The sequence below is a fragment of the Balaenoptera ricei genome, chromosome 8 (assembly GCF_028023285.1).
Source record: "Balaenoptera ricei isolate mBalRic1 chromosome 8, mBalRic1.hap2, whole genome shotgun sequence".
Taxonomy (NCBI): Eukaryota; Metazoa; Chordata; class Mammalia; order Artiodactyla; family Balaenopteridae; genus Balaenoptera; species Balaenoptera ricei.
Window position 1 is genome coordinate 70,081,092 of NC_082646.1, and position 14,711 is coordinate 70,095,802.

Here is a 14,711-nt window from a genome sequence, read left to right on the forward strand (position 1 = left end):
TATCCTTTCTTTGCTATGCTAAAGGTTTCCCTTTCCAACAGTAGGGCTGACTTCGACTTGAATGAGAGCCCTGAACTTTTTATAAACTGAAAAAGAGGGGAAGACATGGCAGGCTGGGAATCCGGCCCCGGGAAGGCGTCCACCGCGCTTGTGAACAACTACGTGAATTTCCAGAAGAGAAACTTCTCTTCCCCACACTTGCAGACTTCCGCCGAGTCCAGGAGCGCTCCAAGCGGCCGCCCGAGCTTCCGCGTCCCGGGACAGGGAAACTGAGGCAGGGCAGGAGCGGCGCGCGCATCTCCGGCCTCGGCGCCCGCCCCAAGGCAGGAACCCAGGATTCCAGAGTTCTCCGCGCCGCGTAGGCTCCTCCGAGGCGCCCTCCCCCCGGTCCGCCCCGCCCAGCTAAGGACAAAGCCCGGAGCCCGCGCCGGGAAGGGGCAGGGCGGCTCCCGCGCGCTCCCCGCTCCCCCGTGGGCGCGAGACTCCGCCCCGCCGCCCCTCCTGAGGGAGCCCGCGCGCGCCCCAACGGCTAGGCGGCCGAGCCGGCCCCGCCCCGAATCCCCATGACGTCACCGGCGGCGGCAGGCCCCGCCCCCGGCCCCGGGCGGCCGGCCGCATGACGTCACCGAGGCCCCACCCCTCCGGAGCGAGTTCGGTCCTGGCGTTCATTTCATTCCTGTCCTCATTCCGAACATTCTTAGCATCGCTCGCGCCGTGCCGCGCCGCCCGAGCCGAGCCGAGCCTCTGCAGCCGCCGCCGCGGCCCCGCCGCCCGCCGCGGGCGCCCACCAAGCACTTTGCAGACTCGCTTCCACCCTGCGGGCCAGTCCGCGCGGCGGGGCCCGGGCTCGGGGCGGCCGCGTCCGGGGACAGGCCATGCAGTGAAGCCCCCCCACCCCGTCCACCTTTGCCCGGAGCCGCGGGCAGCAGCCCAGTACGTCCAGCCGGCCCCGGGGCAGGAGCGGTGCTAGGCGGGGGGGGGGGTGGCCCAGCCCGGGGACCGGGAGCCGGGCTCCGAGCTGAAGGCGGGGGAAGCGGCGCCGAAGTTTGCCTCGGACTCGCCGGGCGCTGCGGCAGCTCCCTTCGCCGAGGTAAGTTGGCGCGCGGGGCTGATGTTGGGTGCGGGGGGCGCGCGGGGCGCCGGGGGCTGGGGGCCCGCGGCGTCCGGCACGGGCCGCTCTCTCTCTCCGGACTCTGCTTTGTGTGCGGCGGGCGGGCGGGCACGCGGAGGGCCGGGGCCGGGCCCCTGCGCCCGCCTCCCCGCGCCCCTTCAAGGTGAGCGGCCGGGCGCCGCCGCGGGAGTTGCCGGGACGCCAAGTTGGGCCGCGCGCTGCGGAGCCCGCGCGGCAACAGGCGGCCCTGGAGGCGCCAGGCCGGCCGCGCCCCCCGCGCCCCCCTCTCGCGCCCGTCTGCCTGCCCGCGCGCACACGCACACACCCTCGGGCAGTTTCCACGTTTTTCCCGGGGAAGTCAGAAGTTAGGAGCGAGCGCGGGCGGGGAGAGCCGCCGGCGCCTCCAGGGAGCCCGAAGCCGGCCCGATCACCCCACCGCGCCTCCCCAGGCGCTTGGGCCCCCCGAGGCCGGCCTGGGGGCTGCGCCGACTTGTGCTGCTGGCGGGGTTTCGCTCCTTCTTCTCAAAGATGAAAGGAGGCACGGTCGTCTTTGCCGCTTCTCCAGGACTGTTGCTGCCGCCGCCGCTGCCTCATTGCACATTCAAGTGGAAAATTTTCAGGAGTCAGCAGAAACATTGTGTCCAAAAAAGACTGAGTCGCAGTTACCACCAAACCCTGGAGGAGACTCTCCCTGGAAAACTTCCCTTCGGTAGGAAATACTGGGGGATTCGTTTGTTTATTGGAAGAGAAATGATCCCCAGGAGGGGAGAAAATCAGGGTGCATTTCTGCTCTTTGTTCGTAGCAGCAACATTTGTTTTGTTCTAAAGTCCAGAGGCCCGCTTTAAAGAAAGTTCAACTTATATGAGTTTCCTTTTTTCTTTTTCTTTTAATGTGTTTTTTATTTTTTTTTTAAACCGAAGCAACATTTTAAATGAGTTGAAAACAATGGAGGGGCTCACACCTCCCTTCTTTTTCTCCCACGAAAATAAATAAAATCCAGATAATTTTCTTTGCTTTTTAATTGTCTTTTTAAAGATTTATTTAAAGTTGAATGTCACTGTATAAAAATATTTATGAAACAATGAAATACCAGCCACCAGCATTTCTCAGGAGGCTTGTTAACTTCTCAGAAGCAAGTGGCTGCCTGTGATTTGCAGAAATGAAAATTGACCTCAGTAAGCACTGGAAACTTAGAGACAGATGATGTTCCAGGAGCGGGTAATGTAAAAAGGCCGTGTTTTAAAAACAGTGCTTTGGAGGAAGCCCAGGTCCTGGCACAGAAAGGTCTGCAAAACGTATCAGATTTCAAAATATTATAGTTTAAAAAATATATGTATTAAAAATGCTACAGATATTGCAAATGAGTAGAACACTGTCAGTTCTGGACAACCACGTGTTTCTTCCTCCCTACCCTTTGCCTTGATTGTTTCTGGAAGTTTAGGTGGTCTGATGCTTGGGGTGTGCTGGGTGCCTGCAGGTGGTTACCTGAATAGACAGATCCCTTCAGGAGGAAGTGATCCTGCTGCGTTGTCCGAGCAGGGAGTGGGCTCTGTTCTCTAAAGCTTGCAGTGAATTTTGGCTGGTGTTTTATGCATGGGGGCTTGTCTGCCAGGGTACTGTGGGGTGGTTTGGGGAACAGACCTCAGGCTGTGCCAAGTGCTTCACCCTTTCACTATTGGGTTTGTGCCCTTCTGTAAATAGCAGGATCTTTGAGCCCCAAGTACATCTGAATGCTTGTAAGGGCCAGACTTAGATCCAACTTTGGTAAGAATCTTTCCTTTTTAGATGGAAATAGTAGAATCAATTACAAAGTGACTCAGGAAAGACAAATGGATTAGTTGAACCTTTGTCAACAGTGAGGTTTTGAATTGTTGATTGTTTTTTAGGGGAAAGGCTTATTTTTCTAATCTCACTATTCCCATAAATGGTCACAGATATTTTTGTTTAGTATTTCTTTCTATGTGCAATTCTGTGTTGGACTCTCAGGTTTCAGGTTTTAAACAGAGTTTACAGTTCTTTTATTTGTTGTTGGTGTAAAAGAATGAGCTGATAAGCTGCATCCATTACTGGTTCTTGCCGATGGTATAAAAATGCCCATGTAGACCATTTTATTTTTACGTTAATGATTAAGTATTATTTGATTTGTAGTTTTAGGAGAATATCAGACTACCTTTCCTTCCTTCCTTCCTTCCTCCCTTCTCTCTCTTTCCTTCTTTCTTTCTTTCTTTCTCTCTTTTCTTCCTCTTTCTCTCTCTCTTTTTACAAGTTTGAAATAAAACCAGTGCGACACTTTGCCTTGACAGTAAGAGTAAAAAACTATTAAAGGAAAGAATTTTTGTGTAGATTCCTCCTCTATGTGATGTTTTATAAAGTAACAAATAGAACTCCATCCAGGAAACATGCCTGAGAGAGATTATTGGAGGATTTTTTTCTTCTTCTTTTCCCAAAACATAAACCAGGACTCACCATGGCATATACTTAATGAAATTTAATTTAAAGAAGGAGGACACGCTAACTTAGTTTGAGCCAGACTGAACTGAATTTCTCACCAAGAGGTGCTTCCTGGCATTGTGGTGCAGTGTGTGCCTAGGCCCCAGCAGCAAATTAATTATATGTAAGGGCTGCTGGTGGTAGGGGGTTGGGGGGCAGTCTGGGGAAAGTCAGCTTCCTCCTTTCTTCTTCTCTGCCCCTCCCCCTCTTTTGCTTTCTATAGAAAGAATTCTATATTCACATACTCACTTTGGGCACTGGTACCCCCCACTTTTTTTTTGGAAAAAGGACAAGCAAGTCATACGGAAAAAAATATTCGGGTTTTTTGCTGCTTGAGTTTCAGTCATTTATAAACAATTTTGAATTTTGCTGGCTCTGACAATACAGGACAGCAAGTATAAGAGGGCATTTCTTAATGGGAAAATTTGGTGGAATATACTTGTGTTGACATGGGGATCTAGATCATATTTGTTGTCACATTTTCAGTAGAAAAATGTGTAACGGCGACAGTTCGAGAATGTAGATCCCAAACGTTAGATAGGCCTTTGGAGGAATGAGCTGTGCCGTTAACAATATTTTAAGGTTTCTTGCTTCTGAAATGGATTGACCTGTCATACATGGCGGTGGGACAAGAGTTTGTGCACCTGTGGGGTTACTCTTCTCTCTAATCTCTTGTGTTATTATGTGTTAATTGTGAGCATAATTATACTGCCTGCAAATGATAATTGTAGTGTCTTATCACTCAAAAGGTTGGTGCAAATAACTGTGTGTATGATCCCATGTATGTAAAATGACCGTGCTCACATACAGACAGTAGGTAGATAACACTTTTAAGCTTGTATTTTAGGCATTTTATCTTGTTTCCAATAAAGAGATTGCGAAAGGAGAGAAAAAATATTGTGGATTGAAAGCTGTGCTTAGAAGTTGGATCTGTTTAGTGATAAAACTTTTTGGGTTTTTTCCAAAGACAGAAGAATACTGGCCCGAGCAAGTGTCCAGCTTTCTCTGTAGAACTGCAAGGAAATCAGAGCCCACCTTTCTGTTGATAAATGCGGGCATTACAGCTTCCTCTTGCGAGTTCAGAGACTGGAACTGCAGAGCGCTAATGGCCTACTTCTGAACTCGGCAAGAAAAGTATATTGTAAGCTTTGACAGACTCAGGCTGTGCTGCTGGGCTATTGGGGACTGACCGATGACTGGAGTAATCTCTTACAGCTGCGTGGCGCTTTTTCTTATTTTATCTGTAGAAGCCACAGATTACACTGTGGTGTTTAAGTTAGATCCCAAGTCATGTTTGAACAGTATCAGTGATATATTTTATTTTCTTGTTCACGAAGGTGATAAAATCAAGTAATTCAGGTCCATCCTAAGCACTTGATGTTTCAGGGTTGGGCTTTTTGACAAATACAAATTTCAACCCCCTTGTATCGCAATTACTGAATACTGAAATCAGGGAAGTTTGGGGCCTTCCCTCTTCTGGGGTAGTTTGTGGGATGCTAGAATATTTGGATCTAAATACTTGGAGTGTTTTGTTTTGTTTTTGTTTTTATTTATTTTTTGGCTGTGTTGGGTCTTTGTTGCTGCGCGCGGGCTTTCTCTAGTTGCGGGGAGCGGGGCTACTCTCCGTTGCGGTGCGCGGGCTTCTCATTGCAGTGGCTACTCTTGTTGCGGAGCACGGGCTCCAGGCGCGCGGGCTCAGTAGTTGCAGCACGTGGGCTCAGTAGTTGTGGCTCATTGGCTCTAGAGCGCAGGCTCAGTAGTTTTGGCACACGGGCTTAGTTGCTCCACGGCACGTGGGATCTTCCTGGACCAGGGCTTGAACCCATGTCCCCTGCATTGTCCTGTGGATTCTTAACCACTGTGCCACCAGGGAAGCCCATTTGGAGTGTTCCTGCATGGGTTTTTATAATTTGTTTCAAAGCTGTGGGCAGTTGAGAGTTTTCAATGTGTAAGATTGTCATCATAAGCTTCCTCGACACTCTCCCTTGTTTGAACTCACAGTGGAAATCCAACCATTTCTTCAGATACATTCGGGCTTTGTAGTGGTGCAGCATAAGAGAATTTTGAAATGTGTATTTATTTTAGTCAAAGCAAATGGATTTTCAGGAGTGTTTCTTACTGGGTGGGTCGCTTTCAGCTCTTAAGTTCTCCTTTTGTCCACTGGCTTTTTGCATGGTTGGGAGGATTCTCTGAAAATACTTTCCATAGTCTGGGAGTCCTGCCTGGCTAACTGTGAAACCACTGGTCTCTCTTCTGATTGGATAAGGGGTGGGGGGAGTTCCTAAGAGGCCGTCTTGTCTACTTTTGTGGCAGGCCCAGGGAGGAAGGCTCTATCCTGGCTGTATTGCCACTAACCCCCCCCCCCCCCCCCCCCCCCCCGGTATTAACTATCCTGATGCAATGCTTCCTGCCCTTTTCACATTAGTTTTTAAGGCTGTGTCCTAGGATTTCATTAATGGTTTTAGTATGAGGAGCAGGGCCCAGCATTGGAAAAGGGGTTTAAAAGAAAAAGCCAGTTTATTGATGAACAAGTTAAGCACCACCATTGTCTCCATTGGGAAATTCTGGTTGCTTTGAGGCATCTGACAGGTTTAGATGTACGTGTAAAGTGACTGAAACATTATTGGCGGGGGTAGATACAACAATGGCGAGTGCTGTTGTTTTTACATATAAACTGAAAAACTGCTGTTAATGGTGGGAAATGTTAATTATGTGAGAACATATTGAACTTATATTCTCTGGCATGAACTTTTAAAAAAAATGCATGAACTGTGCTGCTTTTTTATAAGCACAGCTTTCTAATTATCATAATTCAGTTCAGCTCCGCTCTTGGATGGAGTTCAAGTGCAATCTCAATTTAACTTGAAAGGAGGTTTTTTTTTTTTTTTTTTATTTTAACTGAGAATGTTTAAGAAAATTTGAAAAGTTCATCCAAGAATGTTGTCTGCTTAGGTGTGGTTAATTGGGGGGATGAAATGAGTGGCTTTCTGTAATAGTTAATTAGATCTGAATATTAGGAAAGAGGCTTTTTTTTTTTGCTTTGTACTGTATCCAAACCTGCATCTTGTGCTTTTTTTCATAACCAGATGCTATGTGTTGTTGAGTTCTCTTTGAAAACCAGTGTCTTTTCCCTGATAGTAAACTAAATAGATATTCTGTTACCATCAATGATATAATCTCTGCAAAGATAGGAACCTGTTTTGAGAGAGTAGAAAGAAAGAAATGCAGAAATCTTATGAATTCATTTGCCAAAAATCACTGTTAATCTTTTATACCACCCAAGACTTCAGAAGGTGATATCCTTATGTGGTCATACTTAATGGCATTTTGTAAAGGGAGTCATCTTTGACAGCATTCATTCCAGTGTCCTTTACATTTTCTATGACCTTAGTGTTTTTTCAAAAAAAAAAAAGAAAAAGAAAAAGTTAATGAAGCCCAGGCGCCAAATCCTCTGTGGAATCAGTTTTAATTGGAAGAAAGAACATCTTCAGCTGGACCTTCCGACTTTCGTCCAGTCTGACTTCTGCTAAAATGCAGACTTCTGCCCGCGGAAACCAAATGACTTCATTTGCTCTGGCACTTAAGAGTCGAATTCACTTCCCTGGTGGTGAAATAAAAGGAGCCAAGTGTTTTAAATAGCCACTCCCCGAGGCCCGCCTGCCCGAGTGTTTTGAGAAAAGCGCATTGTCTGCTTGCAGCTCTAGCTGGGAGCTGGCCTGGCTCTCCCTCCCCCCCACCAGACAGCTCCGTTTCTGAAGTTGACATCTGGTTTTCTCTCTGTTCACCTGATGTATACCCACACACGTGCGCACATGTGGCGTGCTCGCATGTGTCCTGCAGGTAACACAGGTCTTTGACATTGAATGTGTGTGTGTTTCAAGTCACTCCTGGGATAGGGGGAGGCTCACAGCTAATAGCACAAAATAAAATGTAAACACAGTAGCCGCCCCACATGCCGCTGCTGCTGGGTTTCTGTCCGATGGTGCTTTCTGGGTAGGCGTGCCTATTGTTGTGGCAGCAACAGGCGGCAGAAGTTGGGGCACCATATGGCGGATGTGGGCCTCAGATAAGCTGTCTGGTAATTTAGCTCATCAATAGCATTTTGATATGCTTCATTTTCAGATCACCCATCACCGTGGCTGGGGGTATCTTGGGGGCTGATTCCGAAACCATTGAAACCTCTGTGAGCCTATGCTTCCTTTGGTGGAATCTCTTTCAGCCCTTTCTCCTTCGCTGCCTTTTCATTTCTAAGCTTTTGGGAGACAATGGTGGTTGGTAAGAGTTAGAAAGAGCTACATCAGCTGAGGGAACCTTCAACCCCGTCTTGAAATCTGGAATGCTTAGAAGACCTCATCAGGTATTTCCATTGACAGAAAAACAGAAAACAAGCTATTTAATAGCGTTTCATACTGGCAGAGCCAAGAAATTCCCATAATTCAAAATTTGCTTTTGTTCTAAATACTGGGAGGATAAGACCAATATGGTTCTTATTTTGACAAAATGTTTCTAGTTTTGTTGTGCATTAAAAATACCTCCCTAATTTTCTTCCACCTTTCATCAAGTGCAAAAATGATTAATATCTATGTAACTGAAAATCAGAGGAAGTATTATCTGTGATTCGGAGGCAAAAAGCAGCTTCCTTTATGACTAGGAATTCTTAAAGAGGGAAATGCTTCTAGAACATCTCTACTCAGATGTTCAGTGAAGCTGAAGCAAAACTAAAATCTCTGCCACTGGTGAATCGACCGGGGGACTCCTGCCTTGAGTTGCTAGGACCATTTCAGGGATTCTGCACATAGTAGGTGGATTAGTGGAAATTTCATGATGTGCATGCCCATGTGCTTATCAGCCATGTGAATCTCATTCAGCAAACATTTGTGTCCCTGATGTGTGCCAGGCACTGGGGAAGCCAGGGTAAGACTGTCTGTCCCTTTCCCCACCCAGCCTCTCTGCACACTCTCAGTCTCCTTTCCAGGCCTCCCACCTTTTGAGTTTGGGGTTTCTAATTCTTGCTGCACAGATCTGTTTACGTGGCTAGTGCAGGATGGTTCTGACTCAGACCCAGGGCAGCCTCTTTCCACGCCTGTCCTAGGGAGTCTCTGGCTCACCAGTGATTCCCGCCTGAGCGTGTGCATCACAGCCTCCATGGAGCTTTCCACAGACTGGGTATCAGCCCTGGAGCCTTAGGAGGGCTGGGATAGGTGCAGTGTTTCTGTATTTCTAAGAGACCCCAGAGTGGTGTCCACCTCTGATTGGGAATTATTACGCTAGGTATTCTAACTTTTATCCTCAGATGGAATCAGGCTAAATTTGCCTCCTAACTCTAAATGGGATTTTTCCTGTATCTGTGAGGTGATGTACCTAGGAGCATATACTGAATCTCTATGGAATTCACTAAGATCTTTTTGGTTGGTTTTAAAGATACGGCTACACAAAAATGCGCAGGAGAAGCAATACAATGAGCAGAACCGCCTTCTCCGTGCTCAGCACACATCTGTTTCCCCTTGGGAAGGTAGCAGTTGTTTCCAGATGTGATTATGGAGGTGAGCCTCAGGCTCCCTGGCAAGGGGTTTGAGGACTAATTCCTGCCTGGCTGTTTACAGAGATAGTTTTCATTTTTGAGTAGTGGGGATCTTCACAGAGGGTCTCATGTGGTGCACCTTGATATTGCAGAGTGAGGGCATAGGAAGGGTGATCGTGACAGCATCCCAGAGATGAGCATGGTTTTGCTGCTGATAAACCATACTCGGCTTTTTATTCTTTCCTTTCTTCTGTCTTCCTTCCACCTTAGGCACTTTGAAATCTAGGGGTTCCCAGTTTTGCATAGAACTGTTACATTGAAACATTTGCAGGGGTTCCTGTGTGCCAGGGATTTGGTGATCAGCCAAGGGTGGTCAATGAATGGCCATCAGTAAAACACCCCTGCAGAGTTTCCAATTTAGCAAGGGAAACAGGCGTGTGAAGAGATTAAAGAGATCATCACAATCCGGTGGGGAAGCTGTGTTTTTCATATTTCATGAGTTCCAAGGTGCAGTTTTTTTCCCCCACATTTGAACATTTCGAAATTAGGATGTGTCCTGCAATCATGGCTGGCCAGGTGGTGGTCATGACCCATGTTGCGGTTGCGTACACTCATCACAGCCTGCAGAACAAATGCAGTGGAGAGGAAGAAAATTCCAGAGTCAGTCGCCAAGCGTTCCTAAGAATGTATTTGATGTCGCCAGTGCTCTTATTGACACAGAGGGCAGTACTGTGTGGAAAAGCATGGATATTGATCTCTCTGAGAAGTTGTTTTAGTGTATCTTACCCAATTTTGTTTGCTTATATAGTTTCCTTTTTATATCTGCATAAGATTGCCATATGATAAAGTTTCAATATTTATAAAATACAGTTTCTAAGTGATAAGGCCGTGCTCTGGCAATGTGTTTCTCAACAGTATTTCTTAGAAATAAAATCCTACTGCATTTAACAATCACTGGTGTCTTAGAGTTGATGAAATGTTGATGAAACTTGTTTGCATCTCTTTCCAAAAGGATCTGGGAGATTATACATCATTGACGAGTTGCTTTGAGGGAGTGGATTGGGAAGGGGAGGGGCTTTCATTTTTACACATTTGTAGTTTTCAGGAACATACATTTTCTTAGGTAATATCAGAATAAAGGGAAAAAAAAAAATCCAGTGTGGTAGGTGCTCATGATATATCCAAAGAGTTGTGTTGCCCAGTGGTGGGGACTAAGGACACCTTTGTAGAGGAAGTGATGTTGGAATTGGGCCTTGAAGGGAAAGTGGTTTTTTTAAATTTTATTATTTTTGCCAGATGCCGTTTTGGGATTAGAGTGGGACTAAGTTGTTAAATAAACAAACATCTCCCCCATCCCCGAAATACTCTCCAGAGTAATGAACTCAACCCTAAAATACTAATAAAGAAGTTTCATTGCCAGTCGTGAGCCGGTATAGATCTAAAACTTGGCTATGAACAGTTAATGAAAGAAGCAAAAGGGAGGGAGGGGACTGGTTGTGGGGAGCTGGAAGCTTCCTGATTCTGGTTTGGAAAAAGGCAGGATAATAACGTAGGTTTAAAAGCACAGGTTTGGAGTCGGACACACCTCAGTGAGACTCTTGGCTCAGCCACACTTGTTCTGTACCCTTGGACAAATTACTTCCTCTCTGAGCCTCGGTGACCCCATCTGTACATTTTAATAGAATGCCTCCTGTGTGCCCGACACATAATACATGCTCAGCACACAGCAGCTTCATGTGCTGTCTTGTACACCAGGTCTCCCTGGATTTCCTGCCAGGTCAGCCTGGACGTTGACTCTCGAAGAACACCCGAGGCTGAAGCAGTTGCTAAGAAGAGCCAGACTTATGGTCTCAGGCAAATGATGAAATCCAGGAGAGGTGAGGCATCCCATAAAGTCCTAGACCATTTATCTCTTTGAACCACGCTTCCCTGATTCATAAAGTAGAGGAAATCCATCCGTAAATACGCAATATCTGAGGTCATTCCGTGCCAAATGGTAGTACCAGTTAAATGGGAATGCTTCCGAAGATGGGTAGCATGGTGCACCTATATCCTCTCGAAAGGAAATGTCTTCCTTAGGTTCTTGCTTGGAAGCCACTCTCCCAGCTTTGGGATTGGGTTCTGAAAGTTCTTTTCCAAGGTGGTTGTATGGAACTCATCTTTTCATAGAGAAGCTATGCTCAAGGCCCTGGACCTGTTGGTAAAGCCATTATTGAGGAATCCCTGCTGGAGTTCTGAGGGCATCAACTCTGGGTGTGAGAGAACAAGAGGCAGAGAGGTACCTCCCCCTACCTTTGCTGGCCTAATCGCACCTCTTAACCTGTTTAGAGGCAGGCTGCTTAACTTCTCTGTGCCCTTAGTTTCCTCATCTGGAAAATGGGCTGGTGTGTTACCCACTTTGAAGGGCTGTGATAATATGTAGATAAGAGCTAGCTCAGTAGGCTAGAGCTGCAGGTGTGACTGCTGTCAGACTTATCCTGTTCCTCCAAGTACTCCAAGCTCTGGAGTTAAATCTCTGCCCCTCTCATCAGATTCCTTTCTCTGGGCCTTAAATATAATTCACACTCAGTGTGAATGGCAGACCATCTCTCTGCCAGTGTATTTGCATATTTTAAGAGAATGTTTGTTAGTCCAAGATGAGTGTCTTAAGTTGGGTTAGTACTGAGGTACTTCCTGGGTAGATGAGCTGAATCCTTTCTGGAAGCTGGTGGGTAGAAACCTGTGTTTTCAAAGCCAGAGGCCCTAAGCTGGTCTTGCCCCACTTGACACCCAGGAACGCTTCAGGGTGTGTCCATGTCCCCGTGTTTTCAGAGCGGGGCCACTCCCAGTGACTGGTTTGAGCAGTTAAGACTGCTTTGTGTGAGCCTGGGCTGAGGAACACCTGCATTTTTGCTCACGTCTTCTTAACCAGGGTATATAGAACTGTGTGTTAATCTGGTTTCCTAGTTTAAATTAAAAATTGAGGTTAAAAATTGTTAAGAGAGGGGAGTAGACTAGTTGGGAAATAAAGGCTTTTAGAGGCAGGCAGACTGATAGTTGAAGAGGGGAGAAAGGTAGATTTAAAAAAAAATGGTTTACAACCTGTGAATCTACTAAAAGTCACTGAATTATACTTTTAAAAGGGTATGTGAATTATATCTCATAGAAAAAGATGAAGCACGGTACTCCCAGCACTCCTCACACGGTGAGTACATTTGTTTTGCTGGCCAAGTGATTTAAGATTGATATTCAGAGCAGTGACCTAGTAATAAGAGTTTACATCTCTGCTAGTTGACTGGTTTTAGTGCGGAGCCTAAAGGTATCCATTAGAAGTATCTACAGTGGAAGGTTTTTTACTTAAGAAAGAATAACTTCAGTAATGTGGGATGACTTTCTCCTTAATGATAAACGTTGACCATGTTAACTGCCCGTATGGCTTACAGTTTAAACAGCCTGTGAACTAAATCATAAAAGATAAATAAACTAGGAGATCACGAGGGAGAGAGACCTGGAAGGCACGTGAGGCCACAAGTTAAGTATCGAATCTGATTTAAGTTGATTTAAGATGGGGAAAAGTTGAACCCAGCATAGGTTAATTTATACCTCGAATTTCAGGTTCTACTCTGCCCATTTCCTTCTTTTTTCTTTTTTTTAAACATCTTTATTGGAGTATAATTGCTTCACAATGGTATGTTAGTTTCTGCTGTATAACAATGTGAATCAGCTATACATATACATATATCCCCATATCCCCTCCCTCTTGCGTCTCCCTCCCCCCTGCCCATTTTTTTCTTAATTTTAACTTTTAATTTATCGCTGGGTCCTCCTACCAGATGCGCACTGTCTTCCTCATAATAACTGTTTGTGGTAGTTTTTATCCACTTGTATTTCTAAAGGATTGTTCTCTACCATTCCTTGTGGCTGTGTAACTTCTGGCCTGGTGCAGTCCTGGTTTGGGCTGCTTGTGGCGCAGCCCTTAATCGCGCCGCGCCCTCTTTTACTGTCAAAATGTCCCAGTTTGCAAGATAAGTGATATGGTCATCCTACGAATAGGAACTGTTGAGGAAACTGGCTGACTCCTTTTAATTAAGCAGAATAGAGAGAAAAATCTCAAGCAGGAGACTTTTGAGGTGCCCTGATATTGAGCTCATAACAGTGTTATTCTTGGAGCGTCCCAGGCTGTTTCTGAGCTTCAATAGAGAGGAGTTTCAGAGAACAACTTTTCCTATAAACCTGTGCTAGTTTCAACCAAATTGTTTCAAACCCTCTGCTATTCTGTGGATCAGTTCATAACGAATTAAAAAAACAATGTCTCATCATTCATGGGAATGATTCAGCACTGGTTCATTTCCTTTGGGACTTGCAAAGTTCAATTTGGAAGTTTTTCCCAGTGGAATTCTGAAAGCTTTGTACTGTGTAAAATTTGGGGATTTCGGATTACAGATTTTAAAACCTGTAGTCTTGGCGCTCTTGACGTTCTTAGTTTCAAACTTGCTTATCTTTGTTGTTTGGGAGACTGTAATGATGTCCTGTGATGTGCGGAAATACATTGGACCAGGTATCCACAGGGGATTGGTTCCAGGACCTCTGCAGATACCAAAATCCTCGGATGCTCAAGTCCCTTATGTAAACGGTGTAGTATTTGTATGTAACCTACACACATCCTCCAGTATACTTTAAATTATCTGTATAGATTACTTATAATATCTAATACAATGTAAATGCCATGTGAATAGTTGTAAATATGGTGTAAACACTAAATGTAAATAGTTACCAGCTTGTGGCGTATTCAAGTTTTGTTTTTTTTGAACTTCCTGGGATTTTTTTTTTTTTTCTAAAATATTTTCGATTCGAGGTTGGTTGAATGCGGATTTGGAACCTGTGGATACAGAGGGAAAATGGAGTGGAATCTTAGAAATTTTTAAGAAATTGTAGTACTTTGCCTAAAACCAAAAATAATTGTAATGACACTGCTCAATTCCAGGTGATTCTTTTAACAACACTATTCATTTAGTTATTTTATCATGTGCTTTAGGCAGTAACCTGGGCAGGTGTTCAGTTTGAAAGAATGGCTTCTGGCCTTTGCTGTTGAGAATTGGGAGAACTGTTTCCTTGTTGGGGTGGTTCACTGGGAGAAGGCATTTGAGGGTCTTCCCAGGGCTGGGATCTTGGTCCCTCCACTTCCAGCTGTGTGGGTTGGATAGCCCTTGGTCTTGGCTCTCCCTGTGACCTTGGGCAAGTCACTTGAAAATCTTTGCTTTCCCTTTCTGGGAAGATGATCCAGGCTGCTTTTGAGCCGAGCTTTAGATTAAAGAGAGAAAATGTGAGAGCCTTAGGCCGAAAGGTCCTGGAGCAGTGTTGTAATCTGAGTCATCCCGTCCACAACCCCACACTCCCTTCCCAAAGCGGGTTTTATGGAGGAGGAGCAGTACTGCTGAGTCTATTCCATAACTCTTCTCTCAGTTGTGCTAATTCCCAGGCCACCCTGGGAGAATTTGGATAAGAAAGGAAGGCTGACAGGCCAGGTTCTGTCTTAAGCCCATTCTTCAGCATTACCTTAATTTAAACCTGAGAGCTTTATTTGTGGTTGAAGAAAGTGAATCTCAGAG

At 45.8% G+C, this 14,711-nt stretch overlaps 1 protein-coding gene across 3 annotated transcripts in view; it reads left to right on the forward strand.

The window, feature by feature from the left end:
- The first annotated feature begins 720 nt into the window (after positions 1–720).
- TEAD1 (TEA domain transcription factor 1) overlaps positions 721–14,711 on the forward strand; it is a 264,165-nt gene continuing 250,174 nt past the window's right edge. The window contains exons 1-2 of one of the 3 annotated variants that reach the window (XM_059931160.1): positions 721–1,090; positions 1,677–1,820. The gene's annotated coding sequence lies outside the window, so the exon portion shown is untranslated. Of the gene's footprint in view, positions 1,091–1,676; positions 1,821–10,981; positions 11,001–14,711 lie in introns of those variants that run through there. The other 2 variants (XM_059931164.1, XM_059931163.1) reach the window with 2 other exon arrangements.